The following is a 25,192-nucleotide window of genomic DNA, read 5'->3' as shown; positions in this document are numbered from 1 at the left end:
TACCCGTCTCGCTAACGGAAGCGGCTCCTAAAACTAGTGCGATAAGGACGAGGCGAAAAATTCTGCGTAAAAATCTCAAAAATCGAGGTTTCGTACTCGACTGTTTCCTCTTCCAAAACTTAACCAATCGTAAGGAAATTTGGAAATCTAAATGATTATAAAATTATCTGTGTCGGACCGTTTTGATTTTTTTGCTAATTGATATCGGTTTTGAATACTACGCCCCTCATTGCGGCATAGTCAATGAGGCCATTTTGGCCATTTTTTAAGGGCTCTAGCGCCTTAAAAAATAAAAATATAAAAAAAAACAAAACGGTCCGACACAGATATTGACAATATTAATCTGTGTTGAAAAAATCATTGCTCTAGCATCAAAACCCACGGAGGAAACAGTCGAGTACGTTTTGTATGGAGAAATGACCACTCCTGTTGGCTCTTAACGACGAACGATAACGATATATTCTAGATTATTCAAAATAAGTCTTCCTGTCAAGAGTATAAGTAGGTAACGCTACGAACAGACTGTAAGCGTACCTACTAAGCGGGCCGATGAAAGCAGATGGAAGAATGCAGGGCATAAGTGCATGCTCCCGCGCACCGCTACACGTATCATTTACGAACCATTCAAATATAAACCTTAACGCGTCGTATTAAAGTCCTTATGGTTTAGGTATTTAGAGAGTTACTAATTAGCGTTTACTAAATACGTAGTTATGATATTGATGTCCGGGTCATTGGAAACGCATTAAACGTTACACAATGAGTAAAATCGAAACTGCACTTTAGTTGGAGTATCGTAAGATTTTTTTTACGTATAAATTGGCTCCTATACCTATATGTCGGCGGCCGGTCGTAAGATCAGGCAGATCGTAATGTTCCTGTGTAATGTTTTAACGATTGTCACATTAATCCAATATATAGGTAGGATAGGTTCGTTAGGTTGCTTCAGACGCCCGAAGGGCAAACTGTCCAGAAATCGACTCAGGGAACGAGTCAAAGATTTTCACGTTTCACGGTATGCCTAGGAATTTCACGATATGGCTGATTTTACGATCGGCCGCCGAAATATAAATGACATGAGTGACGCTAAGACCTACGTTTAACGGATAATCTTTGGTACATATACATAGGTATATGTATATTCTAAGGATTAATAATTGTAAAAAATCTGATCTTACGTTGTTATGCCGACTATAACAACCACAAGGAAGATATAGAACTATGAGACTTGTGGTCATGTGAAATAGTAGTAGGTACCATATGGCGGTCTCCACTTTGATTGCGAATTTGCACGTCGCTAATTATATGACAGTGGGATACTATACGTCATAAATCCGAATCCTACACCAAGTCAGACGACGCAAAGGAGCCATGCTGTTACGTCGTCGCCCAAATCTAATGTTTAATTTGTCTTTGGTTTTTATTTGTAGTTTCTTTGTATTGTATTTTATTTTGTAGTTTCACAGTGCTTTGGTTTTACTGTAATGCTGTGTTACTTATTTGACTAATAAAAAAAAAAAGCTTAACTACATATAAAATTAGCCTATAAAGCATGCGACTCAATCCTGACAAGTACGTGGCTCAAAGGCAATTATTTATTCTGTGACTGTACTTAAAATATCAATGTCATAAAGTAAATTACTTTGTGGTTATTTTCTGTAAAAGTTACAACAACCTATGCGAGACCACTTTCATTGTAATGGGGTTCGCAATAAAAAGTGGAAAGCCATTGGCCCCTTTCACTTTCATGCACTTATACTCGTACAAGTTTCGTACCAAGATGGATCAATCACTTAGGGCCTTAGGGCCGGTAACGACGGACTGCACGCCAACTGCAATGTCGGCGTGCAGTTCCCATACAAGTTGCAGTCAGGGTGCAGTCCCGCTGTCGACGGCCCTTAAATAACTATGTAAGTACTTAGTTTCTAAGTTTATATAAGGCAAACGTACTGGTGCTCGACGCGGTCCCAGTACATGTCATCTTGAAACTTAAGTCATTGTCAATAGAAGTTGTCATTTCTTGCTGTCGCAAGGTGTCATCTATTGGGCATTAGCATGTCGAGCACTAGTATGTTTACCTTATAGCTTGTTTGTTACTGCACACCGTTGTATGGGGACCTTGCACTTTGAGACTATGCGCTGAAACTTGGCACAGTTGATTGTTAGCTGGTCTTGAGCAGATACAGACCGGTAGACATCGAGAACCACGTCTCATTTAGTGGGGGGGAGGGGGGGAAAGTCGACGCCGCCGCGCTTCACTAGGAGCAACATTTCTTTAAAACTATACCTATTAGGGCATGTGATACTTATATCATTTTCGGATAAATTAAGGATGAGAAATCTAGTTTTGGAACTAGAACAATGCACTTTCTAACAAAAAAAAAGCGTAAAGTAGAAAAGACTAAAAAACGTATTTGTGATTTTTTCATAATTACCAAATAATAATCTATCCAGGTATAATCTAAACTCACTAAGGTATGTCCAATTGTCCATATCCAATAACCCAAACGTCCACATCATGAACACTCGAGTATACTGCATTAGTTTATAAGATATGTAGTAACTGTAAGTGTCTATGACTAACATATACACTTAGTACATTTTAGTACTAAAAGACTTTCATAGATGACAAATTGGCTTGAGCTCGTCGGGGATATTATTCCAGTGTTGCTAGATACTTATTTCGATAGTCAGTGATGCAGTTAATGTAATTTTTAATGTTCCGTACAAAACTTAGTTCACGGAACACTTATGGGATCGCTTCGGTCTTGTTATTTGCCTTTTATGACCTATATGCCTATTGTAAAAGTTTAACGCTTGTTAGAACAAAAATACTTTCTTATAAGCTAGAGCTTTAAATTAAGTATAAAGTATTTTTATTCCTTTCAATTATTATATAATCATACTTACTTTACATTTAATTTCATTTGAACGAAACTGATCAAAACTTTATCGTTCATCAAATTATGCTTCACTTAAAATAAGAACACTAATCACAGAAATATACCTAAGCTTGTAGAAATCACAAAATTCCGTGCCATTTCTGTGACCAAGGCTTAAATTCTGTAGATGTTCAGATTATCCTAGGCTGGCAACATTGTAGGGATGACGTCATCAATCGGCATGCGATATCACATTCACAATGCCGCACAATGACTGACGATAATGAACGGCCGAAGGAATTCGGCTCTGCCACTCTTTTGTCAATGGAATGTGGACTTTTTATGCGCTTTGTTGGCTTGGTGAGAGAGTCGCTTTATTTTGACGATAAGTAAATATCTTAGTATGAAATAAGAAGACCAGAAAATATAGTAATGACTGAGATTATAGCATAACAGACACCAAAAAGACCATAAATTACAAAATACAATTAATTATTATGGAATCATTGAAATGTTTCATGTAGACTATCGAACAAATTTCAATCAAAACTCGCTCGAGACTCTCACTCTTTCAATCAAATATTTTCAATCAATCATTGGTAGAAATAATGTAAGCATCTTTAAAACTTCCTTTTCACGTAATCCCATTATTAGTCGATACATTTGTGGAAACCGTACGAAGCAACTGGCAATCCATTATATTATGATATGGTTGAAAAACTGACACTATTATTTCACAAATTGGAAGATTGATATATTCATCAGTATAATACGCTTCTACAGCGCTTTGAACTTTGAAGTGAACGTAAAGATTTTGCGTGTATATAATACCTAACCAGCCTTAAAATTTACAACCGCTGACATTTCGAGGACGAGTATCTTAATTAGTAATGACCATATATAGTAGTGGACCCTATAATGGACGTGGAACCAGTAATGGGACAAAAAAACATAATTCCTCTAAAATAAGTATCTAAAAGTAGTTTATAAACACTGGCTGTATATTATCATAAATAAGAGTCCTAGAGCTGTTTCAGTTTGAAGTTTTATTAAAATTGGTTGTTTTTTAAGAAATTGGCGTCATCCTAAAAGTTGTCGTGTCACTGAAAAAAATACCACTACGAATTCTTAACAGCTTCGCTAAGAGAGGTGAGTTAATTTATTAAATTTTAATTAATTAATACTTGATGAAAACTAGAATGTGTTTTGTTAATTGCATTTACCATGAGATAAGGTATACAACACACTATGTTGTGACTCCACAGATGTAAAAAAATAGTGGTATTTGGCCCAATCCCATTATAGGAGCTGTAAAACTGCGTACCTCCTATGATGGGACAAATGACAGGATGATGCTTGCTATGCCATAATTTCATGTTTAAACAATACAGAAATAAAATGTAGTTAAGAAATATGTCAATCAGGAGGTATTCTCGGACTTCGGATAAATTAATATCGTTTTTCCAAACTTTTATTTAACTTGCCCTGTTAGTTAGTGTGGGTCCAATCTTGGTAGCTGAATTTGAGCCACTTTTCGATTTCCGATTCAGTTGAAATTTTGTGTAAGTACGTAATTAAGTATGCAAATCGGATGATAATGCAATATTATGATAACATGGACCTGATCTGATGATGGAGACAGGAAGTGGCCATGGGAACTTTATCGCATTAAACCCTAACTAATTGTGTTAGGGTATATTAGAATTGTCTCGATGGATCTAATACAATAATAATTGGCTGTGGAAAGAAAAATACATTCAGCGATAAAAGCTTATACCAAAAATTGTTTTATTTTGCCGTAATTGATTGCCCATTTCAATATTTTATACTGATAGAGCAATGTCCATTATAGGGGGCCCATTACTGGATCCACGTCCATTACCGGGGGCCCATTACTGGAACTTTAAGTGTCCATGACTGGAGAAAAAAAGCATAGTTTTAATTTGTTAAATATGTGGAAACTAATTGCAGTATCTTTGATACAACACGCCTAAAACATGAAAGACGGATAGGACTTTCATCTTTTAACACGCTAAGCGGTAGACCATTTACATGTATAAGGGAAATATCATAAATACTCCAAATTTCCTCTTAAATGTCCCATGACTGGTGCTGTTACTATATATTTTTTTAATTTTCGTAAATAAATAAAAAAATGTCTGTGGTTGGATCTAGTAAGTCATAATAAGTGATTTCTCATAATGATTCGGTCAAATTGTGTTTTTTGAAAAACAAATTATAGCCAGCATTCAATAAATGTAGTATGATACCTTTGGGTATGGTGCTTTATGCACACTAGTGTTCCATCCCCTCCCCCTGACGCAACCCCCCCTTTTAGCATGAAATATTATAAATATTGTATCATCATCATCATTGTTCTTAAGAGCCTAGCTCTTGTCGGTGGAGTATTCGCCATTCCGTTCTTTTCTCTGCCACTGTTTTGAGTTCCTGATACGTCACTACATTAATTTTCTCTTTGGCCTGGTCAATATATGCACGTCTCGGTCTTCCTCTGCCTCTCTGTTCTTCTATTCTGCTGAATGCTGGGTATAATTTGTTTGTCTTTCCCATACATTAGAACTCAACTTGACCGAATCATAATATGTTGTTACTAATATCTCTGGCAACGATGTATCGACGTAACACCGCGATTTCCAGCTCACTCTGCAGCTACAGATATGAAGCGTAACCCATATTATGTATTTTGATTATTAATACTCTTGTGCCGTCTCTTGTGTTTATGGTTCTGATCCGTTTGCGAGCAAATTAAACAATAGTGTAAATATTATTTTGAAACGTGTTTATTTAGTGTGTAGTGACTTCATGTTTGTTAAAGGGCTTGCAACCTGATTCAAACTTTAATATACGTCAAAAATAAGTTCTAAATACGATATGGATCCGATTAGTCAAAGTGACGCTTGTTTTTGAAGAAACGTCGTTTTTGACACTGACATATTCGATGCATATCGTATTTTGAACTATTTTTAGGGTTCCGTACCTCAAAAGGAAAAAAACGGAACCCTTATAGGATCACTCGTGCGTCTGTCTGTCCGTCTGTCCGTCTGTCACAGCCAATTTGCTCCGAAACTACCGCACCAATTAAGTTAAAATTTGGTACACATATGTAAGTCTGTGACCCAAAGACGGATATGTAACGTCAACAAATGAATTTTAAACATAGGGGCTACTTTTGGGGGGTAAACGATAAAATTAAAAAACAAAGTTTTGAAAACTATATCGTGTTACATATCAAACGAAAGAGCTCATTTTGAGAATCTCAAATATATTTTACTTATAAATTTACGATAAAAAGTTTAGAAGTTATTCAAGAAAATAGACATAAAATGACCATTCCCCCTCCTCTATCTCCGAAACTACTGGGTCTAAAATTCTAAAAAAATACACAAAATAGTCCTTTACCTAAAGATGACAGGAAAACCTATTAGAAATCTAGAGTCAAGCGTGAGTCGGATTTAAGAACAAAAATGCGGTTAACGTTTTTTAGGGACACAGCCGCAATGGTTTAAGTGAAACGTGATGTAGACAGCTATTGCGAAGACCCTAGGCCGATATCCGCATAAGGCCGAAGGCCCGAAGCGTCCCAAAGAGGCGTGCCTTTAGCTTCAAGCGTGAGTCGGACTGAAGACAAAAAATGAGACTAGGCTGTATCTGGCACATAGCCGCAATGGTAAGTACTTGTAGTACAGTCAACAGCAGAAGTTGCTAAGCGGGCGAGGTGTTCAAAATTACCTTGACATGCTCTTATTGTCTTAACTATAAAGTCGCGTCCAGATCATTTAAAGCCACTCGCCCGCTTAGCAACTTCTGCTGCTGACTGTACTGATTGATTAGGTTACTATTGTTACGTGTTTTAAAAAGCACTAGGTTATACAGGGTGGCTAAAAAATAAATTAAGTGTAGGTATTCCTTGCCAACGTGCAACCCTGAAATCGCGAAGAAAAATTTGGCTGTTTCATACATTTTGGCTGGTCCGTTTCTATGGGAGGATACTTCTTTTTTCGCGATTTCGGGGTTGGTCCCATACTAAAAGTTGCTCAGTATAATCCCAAAACCTCCCTGGCTATGGGAATACACTTATTTTTTGGCCACCCTACCACCATTGCGATTGGTGGATTTGGAATACCTAGGTACCTATTATCTCTCTTCGGCCTTCGGAAGTTGTAGGAAGCGCGACCCGTCGGACACTTGTACTATTGTTCGGCATTTAATCTTCAGAGATGTAGAGATGTAAGCCACCACGCCAGACAACTTCATGTTAATACATCTGGTTTTTGATTGATTCGGGTTTTTCAAGAAGTTTCACTCACGTCACGTTTCACGAAAAAAAAAATTGAAAATTGTGTGATCTACGGAACCCTTGAAACGCGAGTCCGACTCGCACTTGACCAATTTTTTTGACGTATATTCAATCGAATCAGGCCATTATTTTGAGTTTAGACTACATTGGTTTTCGGGTAAAATTAAGTTTTAATTTTCTGCCCAGTTCGAACTTTAAGATACGTCAACTAATCTAAAGATCTAGAAACGGTATGGATTAGATATTTCAGTGTCAAATGTGACGTTTATTCAAAAAATGACGTATGTTAAAGTTCGAATTAATAGCCCTATTAACTAATATGTATGAATATAATGTTAATTATGAAAGTACATATGTATAGAACGTCTGTAGCACTGTTGCCGTAGCGCGGCTACGTCGGGCTACAGCGCTACGCGAGTGGGTCGAGGCCAGTGGAGGGGGGAGGGGTATCGTCTGGCGCAAACATTCATTCTAGTACGTAGTTTTTTTGCACAATTTGTCCAAATCACTCTACTTATCACTTTCTCGGTAGTACACGGGGTCCACTCGACTATGGTGTAGGTTGCGTTGCTTTATCACACAGTTCCTTAAGGCCCCAGTACACAATGGGCCATCGCCGGCCACTCCAAGGGACGCAGCCATGCGGTAGAATGAGATAGCAATATCACTTGCTCCTTCTAACACATAATGCCGTGGAACGTCACATATCTTTACTATTTCATATCTAAACAATCTCTAATTCATTTCCCGAATCGCGCCGCCTATGTCCATCATCAGATCAGATCGATGGTACCATAATATGGAAAGTGGGTCTAATTTAGCTCAATATTTGACCCAAACATACATACATTGACATACAAGACATATTTAGCTATTAAATAAAAGCTTTTAAATTATCCATCAACAACTCTTTGTCCCTTTTTACACGAAAAAAAGAGAAAAAGACAGAAAACTACTTCGATATTCGAATTTACCTCGCCCTTTTAATGAACTGTTAGCCGAGGCTTAAAAGACCTCGCCACAAACGAAAACTTCGTCTTTTTAAAAATAGTCTGATAGAGTTTTCCGTTTTGCGAAGCCATTTCAAAATGCGATGCACTGAGGAGCATTTGGGAGTAATAAAAACTTAAAATTCTTAAAAACCTTTGCATTTGTGGGTCGTTTGTAACACAAAAATGCAATTGGATGTATAGGATGACTCACGATAGACCGGGCCGGGGACGGGCCGGAGTTTCCGGCGCTTGGATTATCTATGGAAAGCACCACGTGATCACCGATCAGCCGTCATAGAAAATGATATGTCGGACGCCTCGGCCCGGGCACGGCCCGGTCTAGCGTGAGTCATGCTGAATTCGACAGTCAACCAGTGGTGATTCGAATTTAATACTGATCAACGATGATTAATATTATTACTTATGTAAACCGTATGCAGGGTGGGTAAAAAATAACTGCATTCCCGTTGCCATCCATTATATCCATTCAACAGCTATACTTGGTCAAGCAGATCTTGTCAGTAAAAAAGGGCGGCAAATTTGAAAAATGTAGGCGCGAAGGGATAGCGTCTCATAGAAAATTTGAATTTCGCGCCTTTTTCTACTGACAAGATTTGCTTGACCGTCTATATAAATCTGCTTAAGTGTGTATTAAACTTTAGTTTCTATAGACGATTAGACATGTTAGCGCCCAGAGAAAACGCTAACAATTTATAATATGTACTTCAATGATTTAAAATTGAATTCACACCCTTGTTTGTATTAATTTTAACGCTTAGTTTCTTGTCTTAATTTTCTTTGTTATTAATAAATATATTAATTTTGACATTCACACCCTAGAACCTACAAACTGGTCGCGTACCGTGCGACGAAACAGGAATTTCCTTCCGTATACACATTTATACACGGTGACTACAAAATAACTACATTCCCGTTGCCAGGGAAGTTTTGGGGTTCTAGTGAGCAACTTTTACTATGGGACCAACCCCAAAATCGCGAAAAAAAGCACCTTCCCATAGAAAATGGTCCAGTCAAAATGTATGTAACAGTCAATTTTTTCTTCGCGATTTCGGTGTTGGTCCCATAGTAAAACGTGCTCAGTATAATCCTAAAACCTCCCTGGCAACGGGACTGTAAGTAGTTATTTTTTAGCCATCCTGTATACTGGAGAGGAGATTGAGGACCTCCTAATGATAACATCTTTCTTTTCCAAGTCGGTTGATTACAAAATTCGAAACAAAATAGTATTTATTAAACTTATACAATCCGACTGACGATGACGCATAACACAAAACTCTTCAAAGAACATCTTGATGGTTTCCCGAGAAACAATTCCCGAAAGTTCCAAAATCAAATTTAGGCTGTCTCAGTCATTCCACACAATAAAAAGGTAAGAGTGAAAGGGACGTTGTTCATATTTCAGATTTAGACTGACCTTTCTTAATCAGACGCGAAACTTGGAACGGCGTTGCCACGGAGCTAGGGTTGCCAGACGTCAGGAATTTTCCTGACATGTTCGTCATTGCCGAAATACGAAAATGACAGGAATTTTAGTTAATCAACATCACACTTTTTTATTATGTAGGTACCTAAAAACGAGGAAATGCTGCCAGCATCCTTGGTACAATGCCTCAAGGGCTTATTCTCGGTTTAAAGCTAGTATTTGTTTTTTTTTACTAATATCATTGTATATATCTTGACTGTAAGTATAAGATTTTAGCCAGTTCAAAAGGTACATTATTAAAATTTACTTACATAAATCCAAAACATCTATGTGTGTTGGATTTATGTAAGTAAATTTGAATAATGTACCTTTTTAACCAACCGATATGAATTATGTCAGGAAATTCCAAATTTGGACAGTGGGGAGACACTCCTCACTTCGGTCGAACTCGGTTCCGTTCGGCTCAGCACTGCTCCGAGCAATTATTAGGGTTGGCACCACTTGACTTCCTTTTGCGTGCACGACCACAGATAAGATAATCACTTGAATTTTGACAACCCTAAGTAGCCGAAAGGGATATTAGTGTCATATATTAGAAAGGCGTAGCATGATTCGATCTGAACCGCTGTCAAACTTCGGGTTTGTAGGAAGTGTCCTTTCTGTACGTTAGTACTATTATTTATTCTGTGATTTGGATCTGGTAACCCTACACGGAGCTAAACAAAAGTTATGCTTGATTCTCTAATAATTTCTGTGATCACAATAGAGTTCATAATGGAAAGTTCGAGAACACACCCAATTTGGTTAAGTAAACGCCTGAAGGGATCCGGTGTGATGAGATTTACGAGATACGTTCAACGGTGTTGAGTTAAACCAATATTCCTTTTATATTGAGTCGGTGGTAAAAAGCATACAGTCAGCCTGATGGTAAGCGGCTTCTTTAGCTATGGATGCCTGTAGTGTAACACTAGAGGAATTATGTATTTCATTCTTAAAATTAACGTAAGCGAAAGTAACGAACTGAAAATGATTACATAATAGGTATATACAGGGTGGCGAAAAAATAAGTGCATTCCCGTTGCCAGGAAGGTTTTAGGATTATACTGCGCAACTTTTACTATGAGACAACGTTTACACAAAACGTAACAAAAAATTTGGCTGTTTCATACATTGATTTATGAGTTTTATGATTATTAATGATTATGTGAATATCTTTTATGCATGAATTAGTGTTACTTTATTATTATTTATTTCTTTGACATTTAATATTTCTTGAAATTAAAATTAAGTATAAGTTAAAATCCTATATTGTACACCCTATCAGGGTATCATGTACCTACTTGCCAAATGTAAGACCAAATGTACAATGAACATGATTACAATGGAATAAATGATATGATATGATATGATTTTGGCTGGTCCATTTTCTATGGGAGGGTAAATTTTTATTTCGTGATTTCTGTGTTGGTCCCATGGTAAAAGTTATTTAGTATAATCCCAAAACCTCCCTGGCAACAGGAATGCTCTTATTGTTTGGCCACGGTGTTATATAGGATATAGAATTCTAGTGCAGAGAGCATTGTCATTTGGATAGAATTTAACTTAGACAAAATTCGACGTCAAAAATATTTTTACACTTTTGCACCGTACTCCTTCGTAATAAGGCAGAAAAGTGTAAACATATCTTTGACGTCGACTGTATCATTGAAACTCTACCGTCTCTCCAATGTTGAACGTTGTACAATTTTGCCTACGATAGGTATACATCTTTAAAGGTGACCACTGACGAGCCTTCCAACAGTCCAAATAGCGTGGCTGCAATCCAAAATCGGTCCGTGAATGTCAAAAACGTACAATGTTTAATATTAGGGTGCCTTCCATTTGGATGAATCCATTATAACGGCATCCATTTGGAAGGCTCGTCAGTGGCCTGCTTTACACACATTGGAACAAGTTTAGAAGCTGACATCACTGTCGACTTTTACGCGTATTCGGGAAACGAGATAATCACAAGATCTAGAGACGATATAGAGATCAACTAGATTTACATAAGATATCGACTAGATGTGACTTGGATATCTAAGTCATAACTTGTCGAAATCGTTCAAGAGGACCTCCAGAATCGCGGAAACGTCAAATTTGACATATGTATCTTACAAATATCTTTAAATTATCCATATCGTAACTTGTTGAGGTCTAGTAGAGATCTAATTCATTTTCAGAATCGAGCCGTTTATCAGAGGTGAGTGCGTACAGTCGACGTTAAAGATATGTTTACACTTTTGCACCTTACTCCTTTGTAATAAGGCGAAAAATGTAAACATATCTTTGACATCGACGTACGTAAAGTACTTATTTACGCATGCAAAATTCTAATGGATATCAAAAAGTAGGTCATCGTATTGATGAGTTATTTGATTGTTAATTCGTTACGCTGCAGTGGACTACACTATTACGTTCCATTGTTTCTTAGTGCCACTTGCACCATTCACTAACCCGGGAGGTAACCGGTTAAACTTGGAGTTACCATGGTTACCAGTACAATTTGATACTGGATTACCGGTTTAACCGGTTAACCCCGGGTTAGTGGAATGGTGCAAGTGGCCCTTAGGGGGCTAACGCAAAATTGAAGATTTGAGATTAAATTTTTACAGTTTCAGTCGAAGGAAAATTCCATGAAAATTCACTCTGAAACTAGACTATATTTGCAAGGACAGACGCAAACTAAAACCTTAGAGTAGTTCGCTCGATAGAATATATGCATATATACAACTTTAACTATCCTAAGACTACAATCAAACAGTAAAAAAAAATAAGGGCTGATTTAAACTGCGCCTGAACTCGCATGCGATTTTTGTTACCTACATTGCGGAGAATGGGTTACGTCCAGTTCAACCGACCGATCAAAACCTGCAATGTAATGAAACTCGCATGCGAGTTTGCACGCCGTCTAAATCAGCCCTAAAAATGCCAGCGAAAAGTACTCTAAGCAATATCAAACTTAAAGATCGAATGCGGCTCCACAAGTATTAGAATATAGCGCCGTCGTCGGCTGTAGTAGGAAGCGAGACGCCCTGCGTGACGTCACGAGGCCGCTCTCTCTGCGGCGTCACAGCTCCGCGTAACCAGGCCTACCGCGAACCACGTTCGACGTGTTGCCTCTCTGTCGAACTCGGGAATTTGTACGTAAGTGGAACAGGCAGGCAACATGCCGAACATGGTTCGCGGTAGGCCCTCAGACCGATTCACATTGGCTACGGAGTGTGAGACAAGTTCAGTAGCAAACGCAGGCACTCTTTTCAAAATTTAAAAATGTATTTTTTTGTTTTCTATTACTTGCAGTACATCTTTGTATCCCTTGAAGTTGGTAGGAACCGGCTCCCGGACAATTTATGTCATTTTGAAATATGATTAATTAAAATAAAATCGAAATTCCAACAACTAAAAATTTACGTATATTAGGGTATAGGATATTTTTATACAAATTGACTAAACCCCACGAAGGCTTGTTGTTGTGGGTACTCAAACAACGATATACCTGTTTAGTATAAATTATAGGTATAGAAAAACATCCTTGACTCAGGAACAAATATCTGTCATCACACAAAAAATGCCTTTATCGGGATTCGAACCCGGGACCATAGGCTTCATAGCCACGTATGCCACTTGAAAGGATTGTCGTCGGTTGTGGGAAACTTGGCGACCTCCGTGACGTCACGAGGCCGCTCAGTCCGTGTCCGCGGCGTCACAGCTCTGCGTAACCAGACTGATTCTCATTGCCTGGCGGGCGCGGGTGTGACACCAATAAATTACCTACTGCAAGTTATATCTTATATCAAATCAATATAAAAGCAAGTTTCGTTTTTTAATACATGGTCTATAACTTGATGAAACGAGTCATTAATTACTCTCTATGTCACTTGATTTACTGTATTTTTATTTCCATTTAACAGACAATTTTCACGCTCATATACATACATATTACGTTTATATCTCCGTGAACGTTTAATATGTATTGACATCCTAATAATGACACATCATATAATTGGATTCCCTTATCTTAATACTTACTGAATACATTATTCGCCTCATTCTTATGCTAATGTACGCACCTATTACGCAGTAACTTACTAGTATAATCTTACATGTAACTTGAGGCACAAACACATAAAATAATGTGTGAAAATACTACATATTCTGAACTATTTCGGGCCACGTTACTTTCCCACCATGTACTTGATATGTTTAGATCATGCTCAATCTGATAAACCTGCATAACTTACGCATACCGAAGTTTAAAAAGTGCAAACATATCTTTGACGTCGACTGTACCTACTTGCTTTTTAGAAACTAAGTACCTACTTGGGTGTTAATTGAATAACTACGATAATTACGAGTAAGTGACCGATTTATACCGGGTGTGGCCTGTCTTCTTCTTCTTCTTCTTAGTCGGCGTCTTCATTGCTGAAGGTCGTGTCTAGTTTGAAGAGTTTCCTGCGCGATGTACCATGCTTTTCCAAGTATTCCTGTCCTCGGCGATCTTAATATAGCTTCAGGTATTGGCAAGCCGGTGATGGTTTTTATCAAGTCTGACCACCGGGTAGGCGATCGACCGCGTCCTCGTTCCCCTTCGACCTTGCCAACTACCATCAGCTTTTCTAAGCTATCCGGGTCTCTACGCGACGTGTCCGAAATACATAAGGATCCTCTGATAGCAGATAGTAGACAGCCTTCTGGTTATTCCGAGCTCTTTGAGTATGGACACGTTGGTCCGGCGTGCGGTTCAGGGAATTCGCAGCATACGTCTCCAACACCACATCTCAAATGCGTCAATTTTCGCTCTTTCTTTCTGCCTTATTGTCCAGGATTCGGCGCCATAGAAGAAGATTGAGAAAACTGTGTGGCCTGTAATACGAGCAAAAAATTAAACTGTAGGCTGTACTCCTCATACTGACCAACATTTGTGAATTCAGCAACTTTTAAAAATAACTTGTGGTTTGATTTTTGATACTTACACTTTAAAGTTTATTCTAAGACGCAATGTATTGCGAATTTTGTTACGTTTAAGGCGTGACAAGCAACGTCAATCACAATGATATGGCGTGGCGATGGCGTCCATTAAAGAGATTATTTATCTTATATGAAAAATAGGGAGTCTAAATACTTCATAATTTTTAAAAGTTGTTGAACAAAAGTGTCACCGTTTTGAGGAGTACAATCTATGTTTTAATTATTTGCTCGTGTTACAGGCCACACCCGGTAGAAACTGCATTACACAAAAAGTATTTAATTTCAATATACGGTCGAAAGTTTTAACTATGACCCATTTTGTACCTTTTGCACCGTGACAATAATATGAGGTCGCTAGTGACTTTCATATTGATTGTCACTGTGACAAGGTACAGTCGCCATCAGATATATCGGAGCGGCCAAGGTTCTCACAAATATCTGAACACGTCTCTATTGTAAAGGCGTTAGAGTGCGTGTTCAGATATTGTGAACACCTTGGCCGCTCCAATATATTTGATGGCGACTGTACAAAATGGGTCATAATTAAAACTTTCGACTGTACATAGGTATCTGGAAAGAATTTAGAACTTATTTGTTCGCAGATCCCATGTTAGAGCGAGCCGTACAGAAACACTTCAATATTAATCGTAGTAAGACTTTACACCATTGCATTAAGGTATACATGGTGTGTCTGACCATGGGGCTTTAAATCCATGGCTTGATTTTACTCGCTAAACTAAGCTACTTTTACTATGGGACCAACCCTCAAACCGGAGAATTTTTTTTGGCTTTTCCATAGAAAACGTCGACATCTGATCAGCCAAAATGTATGAAAAAGTAAAAAAAAAATCGGGATTTCGGGGTTGGTCCCATAGTAAAAGTAGCTCAGTTTAGCGAGTAGAATCGAGCCCTGGATTTAAAGCCCCATGGTCAGACACACGCTGTATAATTGGATAATTAAATGTGTCTGACATTAACTCATTAAGTCAGTAATTATTACTGAGTTATCCTCTTTCTTTATAAAAAGTTTTCAACTTAATATTGGATTACATTTAAAATATTATTATTTCCATGAATGCGAAGCCTAAGAAATTTTTAAAAAGAAAAGAAAAGAAAAGTCGATTATAACACGGAATAAAACAGATATAACAAATTTCTGTCAATTTCTTCGAAATATCAAATATCGTAACAACCACGTATCTTACTAAACTGTGTCAACTAACACTGAACACTATTTGTATGTTACTTAAGGTTTAAATTTCAACGGATAGCGAGGTTATGATAAGTGATTAGGGCAATTAGTGTAGTTGGCATGTAGAATTAATTTCCCAGCGACGAGGAAGTCGTTCCGATACGTTACGTGTTTACAAGCGTTGTGTAAGCGTTACATTTGTGTATGTGCATTTAGGGTATCGTCTTGGGTCGTTCCATTCGTTTTTCGTTCTTAAATTAGTCCTATTCTGCTTTCGTCACTCATTCTACATTGAAAGCCACCGACGATTGTGACGAATGTAGAATGAGTGACGAAAGCAGAATAGGACTTATTTAAGAACTTGACGAAAAACGAATGATAAATAACGACAGATAAATACAAACAATCCATAGCTAATTCAGGCTTGTAAATGCGTTTCTGAATAACGCCATAATCTTTACCTAAATTATAATGTTAATTCGCAAGGCTCATAGTTGTTTCTAAAACAAGATTTAATCAAAAGTTCGTCATTCAACTAAATACAGTGGAACCTCGATAGCACGAATCTCTAGGGAAACGCCAGTAACTTCGTGTTAACGAGGTTTCGTCTTATAGAGGGTATCGGGCTAGAGAGATTCTTATAGGTTTCAGTTCGTCTTAGAAAGGTTTCGAGTTACAGAGGTAAAACGCTTGGAAAATTCGTGTTAGAGAGGTACTTTATAGAAACGCAGAAAGTACAGTATTTACTGTTTGTTTCGTGTTACAGAGGTTTGATAGTAAATAACGAATCCTTATCCATAGGTACAAGAGGTTAAGAACCACTAGGCAAAACTTACGGCTCGAATCGGAAAATGAATTAGATTTCTACTAGACTTCAACAAGTTACGATATGGATAATTTAAAGATATTTGTAAGATACATATGTCAAATTTGACGTTTCCGCGATTCTGGAGGTCCTCTTGAACGATTTCGACAAGTTATGACTTAGATATCCAAGTCACATCTAGTCGATATCTAATGTAGATCTAGTTGATCTCTAAATCGTCTCTATATCTTGTGATTATCTCGAAATCCGAATAGGCCTGTTAGTTATCAGTAAGACATACTCTGTCGGTCTCTATTTCTTACCGTCATATTTCTTCTAGCATAGTCTTAGGTTTCTGATTTTTTTCACTCATTTTTATCACGATTGAAATCGAACTCCGGTGTGAAATGATTTCACGAGGCATAGTCGAGTAGGCCCGCTTGCGGCAATCATGTGGAAAATTACTGTCGCCGACGACCTCACATGCGATTTCCGATTCATACACCCTTGTAGAGCCTTGTGATTATTATATATACCTACTTTACACGCACCACCAAATCAATATTATAGTTATAGTCAGGTTATAGTAAGTAGGTAGAGTCAGTCAATAAATTGCTATTTAATAACAGGTGTCTAAAAACTATGAAAACTGTGACTTCATTATACAAACAGTAGGTAAACTCTTATAGAAATTTTCAAATTATCATACTAGGGTCGATAGGTACCTACCCGTAAACTCTTTATTAGGTATCATCATGAATATGATTTGTATCAATAATAGGGTCATTGCGCTAGTTTTCGTCCGGCTTATTGCTTTTTTTTTAATTTATGTATTTTTATTTGGACTTATTGCTTTTTTTTTAATTTATCTATCTACATAAAAAATATATTTCGCAAGTAGCAAAATTATAAATGAAATGTATTATTTACTAATCCGTCAAGTGGACGGAAACTGACACCGGACGGTAAACTGACGCAATTACCCTATATAAAAAGTACCTTTTCTCAAACATGCAATGAAATATTGATGTTATGTTCCTTATAATAGGCTGCGAAGTATGACGTTTCAGGTGCGGCTAGGACAAAAAGTCGTTAATGGAATTTCATACACATCTTGCAGGCCTAGGCCGGCAAAGTCCTCTTTTTTAATTTTCATTTCACAGATATTTGTGACACAGCATCGTGGCATTCATCCATTAAAAAAAACTAGAGGCAGTATTTGCTTTATGGTTCGTAATGACACTCTGCCACTACGCCTATAAAAAAAAACAAAAAAACAATGTTTGCTATAATTTGCAGTTTTATTTGTATAAAATCAACATGAATTTAATAAATAATACATTCTATAATTTTAAATTATAAATTTAACTACACAAATAAAAACATTTAAAATATTTCATCTAAACGTTAGCGGTAAAAAGGTCTACACAAACACGCGTAGTTATATTTTTTAAATTGTTATGGAGGTAAAGTTGAAAGATATTCATTCTGTTTTATTGGATTTATGGTGCGTTGTTGATTTTTTGACTTTAATATGAGTTCCGACGAAATAATGAAATTAATATTAATTGTAATCGTAGGTGTTGGAATTGGCAGTGTAAGCAGAATTGATTTTAAATAACTTGCTACCTCTGCCGCCAAGTCAAAGACGAAGTATGTATATGGTTGCTTATGGCAATTTTATTATTTGAGAAACTAAGAAAAATGGCTTACAGTTTATTAGAAACAGTTTTGTGGCATATTTTTAATGAATGTAACTACAAATTCGTCAACACTGTGAAAATTATACTTATTTACTCCATGCATAAAGCAACGATGTATGTGAAACGTGATATCAATATGAAAGACTATGTAAACTTATGTGACGAAAACGACAGTGAGACGGATACAAGGCGAAAAAATCAAAGATACATGAAAATATACGGGTAGTAAAAATACACGACTCGTGTAAAACATACGCGTGATAATGATATAGGTACGTGTTGGTTATATTTTGGGTGTAGTTTACTTTTAGTTTTTTCTATAAATAAAACTTGGGTTTCGTGGATTTTATATTTTATTTATTTCATTGCATGTTTGAGAAAAGCACTATACATACCTCGGCGGGAAATGGGGTTGCCCGCGCTCAGACCTATCCGGCCTCGCTTCGCTCGGCCGTCTATATGTCTTCGGCCGGCAACCCCTTTCGTCCCGGCCTCTGTAGTAATGTACTATTTTTTAAGGCTTGTCGTCAAAATTGATATATTTGGCTCCTTATTGTCTGAGATATTTCTTTTACTGCTTCAATTTTCGGTTAGCGAGCAATAAAAATATTATTGTATTTTCTAGTCGTTGAACGCGATTTTTCCGCCAGAGTGAATATTTTCGTTTGTGTTCATTAGTTTTAATACCTTGGTGTTTCTATTTAAAGTTGTGACACAAAATGTTGTGTTAGAATTGGGAATTTTTATATCATTTCTACTCAGAATCATGAGCTTTTACCATTTTTACTGAGAAATATCGTATCCCCAAAATGTGTGGTTACGCTTTTCAATACAACCTTCTGTGGCCGTAACAAAACGGACAAACAAAATTGTATAAAATTTTGGGGACACTTTTTTTCTTGTATTAGGATCGAAAGAGCTCATGATTCTGAGTGAAAATAATACGAAAATTCCAAAATCTAAAATGCAAGGTATGTACTATGTTAACTATGTACTTTAAACAGAAATGCCCATCTACGAGTTGCGAGTTTCGTCAGTAATTAAAGTACGGCTTAAATAACGGGATCAATGACCTTTTAATGAAGGATAATGGGTAACTTTATCCACGACCATCTTTTAATCGGGCTTATGGCACAGGGCGGGCACGCCGTAGTACTAATTGTTTTAGGCGTCACACGAAGCCGCTCTCATACAATCTATACTATATATCTTTAGGTATTTAAATAAAAGTAAACAAAATCTACCCTTAAATCGCTCATTAAACCAGTAAAACATTACACGATCAAATCGTCGGGTGACAAGCAAAAGTCACTATAGTTCGTTTTTTTTAGCATTAGAAAGAACTCTACAGAAGCAAGCGTGCAGTTTTTATCAGGCTCTTTAATTGTTAATAATGATTGAATTATCTAATGAAGCATGGTCAATACATATAATTTACTTCAAATTATTACCGCTAATAGTGCCGGATTTGGAACCACAAGCTTACTTCTGCGAAGTTCTTTCTAATGCTAAAAAAAACGGACTGTAACTAACACAATTGAAATTCTTGGACAATAAACCGTGTTACAAGTGTCATAAAGTGCATTGTTACTTTCATTTTTTGATAGTACTTAGTGACTTTTGCTTGTCACCCGACGAAATAATGTACGTTAAGCCTTTATAAGGCAGAGGGAATATATTTCCCACCTGATTTTGAACTTTATTTAAAAGTGATAGAGTTAAATTTTGCATAATTCCTGACACTCTTATGCCTTATAAAGGGTTAAAGTCACGTTGTTCAGTGACAGATCTAGGTGGTTTGTATTTGGTTGGTTAATCAATAAATGCTATAACTATAGACCGACCGCTTAAATGAGTCACTTAAGCGGTCGGTCTATACCCGAACATGTACAAATTATTTTTCACCACACCAGCTCGGAAAGGCTTACTTTGCACTTCAAAAACTGATAGCAAAGTTGCATTTTATTCACTTGTGAGCCAAAGTAATCAAATGCAAATTTTGAGTCGTTTTCTTGTGTTTGCTGGTAGAATTGACTTTTAAATGATGACTTTGGATGATAAATATTTAATAACATTCATTTGGATTTGATTAGGTTTGATTTTGTTTGATATTTGACATTTAGTATTTTCTTCGGGTTGGTGTCGCTATGCTCGTGGTTCAATTTTGGAATCTTTCGCTTGCTTGGGTATCAATATTAGCACGAGCGGTTAAACAACAACTTTGCCCCCTTGTAAAACAAATAACTATGTTTACTTTTATTTAAGTACCTAAAGATACAAAGTTATAGGGTTAATGTTCTGCAATTAAATATAGTCAGACAGTTGTAAATATTTTCGGCGTAACCATGGCAACTTAGTACGAGAAAAAGGCGATTAGGTCAGTCCTTTAAACAGTAATTATTTTATAGATGCACCCGGCACTGGTGTTAAAGATTCAGCCATATCTGGTTCACATTTCGTATCTATATTTTTATACTGAATACTTAGAATTCGCTTCAAAATTATTAACATATAAAATTTTACATTTTATCGAAATAAATATTAAATTAAATACTGGTAAAAAGCGTATCAATCGTTTTACTGATTAATTTCACTTTTTGCCTGAGTTAGCTTCACAGGTTAGCTATATTTTAAAGCAAAAAAGCAATGTACTTATTAGGTGCGGTTTCAAATTGCAAAAAGGACCTTACTTTTTCTTAAAGAAATTTGTGTTCATGTCACGTCCAATCCCAAGGACTTTTGCCATTATTCTTTGATATAAGTAGGTGCATGCTCCGACCCAACTTATACTAGAAGAAAGAAATGCAATTGCTCAGTAATGTCCAATTTAAGCTGGAAATATAAGTGTTTAATATTATGATACCTATTTGACGTAATAAATCCAAGGAGGACGAATCTCGAAAGTATGTAAATATCATTTGCTTGGACCAATTACTCGTAGACGTCTCCCATTTTCGAACCCCGAAGTCTTATCATTCAGTATTATTTATTATCCACAGTCGTGATTTTTAATTAAATACTACGATTAGATTTTTATACAATTTCGTGATTTTTAATTAAATACTACGATTAGATTTTTATACAATTTCGTGTTTTCTAATTTGCCCCGAGGCATAATTATTTTCCTTCGTATTTTCACGGAAACATACGAACGTGTGTTGCTATTTCAGTCAGTCTCAGTACAAAAGGGTCATACTCGCGAGTGGCAAAGTAATTATATAGATGCAAAATTATGAAACAACTCATTTCATATAATTGTCTGGTGGAATTGAGTTATGTTATGAGTGATGATTTTGAATGACAAATATTTAATAGAGGAGAAATGGGACATTATCTCTGAAAAGGGACCTTAATGAAGATGGTGCTTACGCCGCCCAGCGTCGCGCGGTATAGTATTTATATCGGAATATCATTAAGAATGGCGTAAGTGCCGTTGACGATAAGGTCCCTTTTCATAGATAACGTTAAAAATATTTAATTGGATTTGATTTGCAATAGTATTTTCATCGCATTGGTGTAGTGAAAAATGTGCTTTACTCAGCAGCATAGACGCAGTTATGCGTCACGGGGCAGTATATAGTGTTCCAATCCATTCGTTCACTCTCAAATGATGGAATTTTGCGAGAATTTCTCTTTGTTGATTGAGTTACAAACGTTTTCGGCACTGCGTTGGAACTGCGTTGAATGCTAGTGCGTTAGTACGTCAGGCCCAGTAATAAAAGGGCATAACTCCGTTGAACTGCTTAATGTTTTAAGCCATTTGGTGTTGGCAAAGGGGACAATGGCGACGGCGACCTACAAAGCAGGCATTTGGGTCGACCTTCTACACTAGCTCAATTAATAATTAACTAAGTTTGGACATGAATTTATATTTAATATTAAAAGGGAAGTATAGCTAGGTACTTAGCGCCACTTGCACCATCCTACTAACCCGGAGTTAAACGGTTAAACCTTTAACCCAGTGTCAAATTGTACTGGTAACCATAGTAACACCAGGTTTAACCGGTTAAACCCGGGTTAGTGAATAGTGCAAGTGGCCCTGACAAAAGTAACTTTCTTCATACAATTTCCATTTCGGGAGAAAATGATTAACATATTACTTTGATTTTGATGTCGATCATTTCAGCATAATATAGGTATTTTAGGTTTACAGGCTTCGGTTTTTTGGAACAAAAAAAATGTCTGGCAAATTTTGAAAAAAGGAAAACCTAGTTTTTCATAGTGTCATATTTAGAAGTGGAAAAACGTTTTCTCTTTTTAAATGGACGATCACGTCCTATACTTCCCTCAAGGTAAACATAGGTAAACACAATTCATTCGGGTGAGTACCGTAAAAGACTAACGTAAGAACTCGAAAATCTTCATTCAAGTGTGAATATCATTTGAATGACGTAGGTTCTTAAGGGGCCCACTGATTAACAGTCCGCCGGACGGTATCGGCGAACAACTGACAGGCCGATACCGTCCGGCGGACTGTTAATCAGTGGGCCCCTACAGTTCCGAACAACTGACAGGCCGATACCGTCCGGCGGACTGTTAATCAGTGGGCCCCTTAAGGCAAAACATGAACTTGTGGACCATAGTGGTACAGTCAGCAGCAGAAGTTGCTAAGCGGGCGAGATGTTCAAAATTACTTTGACACGCTCTTATTTTCTTAACAATAAAGTTGCGTCAAGATCATTTTGAACACCTCGCCCGCTTAGAAACTTCTGCTGCTGACTGTAGTATTGGCCTAAATATAGTTGGGTTTTACGGTAACTAAATAATTATATGTTGCTGTTAGCAGCACAATGTTTTGGCTACCAGGCGTGCAAGAGAACTCTATTTATAATATGTATATATATAATACCTCAAAACAATGTCCTCCTTTCTTAATCTGTAGATAAGGAGTTACTTTAATACTTTAGGTACTAATTCATATTTTACTACAGTTATTAGCTTGTCCGGAAGACGAGTAATGTATAAGTAGCGATAAAAATTACATGAAAGATACATGTATCTTTCAAAGGCCCCTGTATTTTTCAATAAAATACGGTATCTTTCCTTGCGGATCTTCGAACATTGTATTTTTCGCATTATTATATTATATTATGAATAGTGACTCGGGTATAAGACAGTATTGAGATGAGTACGTCACGTCCAGCACGTTAGAAATAATTAATGAAATAAAATTAAAAATCTCTAAAACAAATCTCGGTTTACGAAGACAGATTCCTCCTGGATCCTGTTATCATATTATCCGTAAATACAGAACCCTATAACTATATATTTATTTCATTTTAATATGATCGGAGCTCCGCTATGTAACTACCGAGTACCGACATAACATCGTAAGAAGTTATTTCTGTACTTTATTGCTAAACAGTCGTATCTACTAATCGAACCTAACTAAGTTACAAAGTCGTATCTCCGTATAAATTCAAATGCGACATACGACGTTTTGCAACAACAGCAGGTAAATGGAGCGTATCGGACAGTAAGTTTTTAAGCCGTATCTGCGTACAAATTTAAATGCGATATACGACATTTTGCAACAGCAGCAAATTGAACGTATCGGACATTCGTCCAGCTGCTACTAAAGTTTATATTTTATAGTAAGATAAGGATAGGCACGTACGTCTTTCTTCAGCTTAGATTTATATTTTCTGCGGTGTCGGTTAATAGCTGTACTAATTTACGTTTATCTAGTCGACTTTAATTACCCGTCTTTGCTCAATGTCTGTTTATTTTTCCAGACGAATATTGCGTTTCTATTGTTGAATGTGAACTAAAAATTTGTGTTTTGTACAATAAAGAGTTTATACATACATATTATTTCTGCGGTCCTACTAGGTATATTATTTCTGTGTTACCTACTAATGTTAATTTTGGACTCGAGATACATGGGTACTTACTTATAGTTAGAATGGAATACCTAGGTATGTATCTAGTACGCTTTGAACTTGTTGACCATACTTGTAGATCTTGTAGTACTCGACTATTAGTTAGGTGATTTACGGTATCTATAATTCTATATCTACACATATAAGCCTACTTATCTTGTTTTGTGCTGTCAATTTAACGATATAACTCTATGACCGGAGCTTATTTCTCCTATATTGTTACAAAACAAATAAAATTACAAAACATTCATTGACACAAAAGACGCGTAACCAAAAGCAAAAACCAAACTGCTCCAAATAAGACTACATCAAAGTGTCTTTACCAACGCACTGCAGCAATTGTCCTTCTCACTAAAGAGGCACGCAGTATACGTTGAAAAGAGACAACGCGTCTTCCGTCGTTGCGCTAACCACACGGCCGGATAATCATGGAAAGGTCCGGATTTAAATCATTTACACTTGCGGCGATACATGAAGATTGCCTCGGAGTTTAGTATTTATGGCTACCGTTAAATTTTCAATAAAACGGACGTGTAATTTAGACTGAGACAACAAATCGATTTCATAAGTGAAAATGGGTCTATGTAACTATGAAAAGATAACATCTTTGTGTTTTATGATGTAAGTGCCTGTTTTCTAAATTAATACTTACAGTGTAATTAATTACTTGTAATCACTGTATGCATTTTATTTTTGTATCCTTTTTTTTTTATCATTACACAATTAACAACTGAACTGTAATATGCAAATACATATATTATGTGTACCTAGTTACACATCTGAAGATTCTATTTGAATTAGCTGAAGTAACAAAAACATTTTGATGTAATTTAGGACTTTTATGAGAAATTTTTTTGGCATATGTACCTGTATATGTATATGGCTATATGTATTTTGAACAATTGAATACTGAATAAATCATGGACTTAAATCAAAATACAAAATATAAATTGACTACAATTTA

At 36.6% G+C, this 25,192-nt stretch overlaps 1 protein-coding gene across 1 annotated transcript in view; it reads left to right on the top strand.

Annotated features, from left to right (window-relative positions):
• LOC134671419 (V-type proton ATPase subunit D) overlaps window positions 1-25,192 on the top strand; it is a 354,138-nt gene that overhangs the window by 164,891 nt on the left and 164,055 nt on the right. The gene's annotated exons all lie outside the window — the stretch shown is intronic.

Source organism: Cydia fagiglandana, chromosome 15 (assembly GCF_963556715.1).
Source record: "Cydia fagiglandana chromosome 15, ilCydFagi1.1, whole genome shotgun sequence".
NCBI classification, from domain to species: Eukaryota; Metazoa; Arthropoda; class Insecta; order Lepidoptera; family Tortricidae; genus Cydia; species Cydia fagiglandana.
This window is presented reverse-complemented; position numbering and strand designations above follow the sequence as displayed.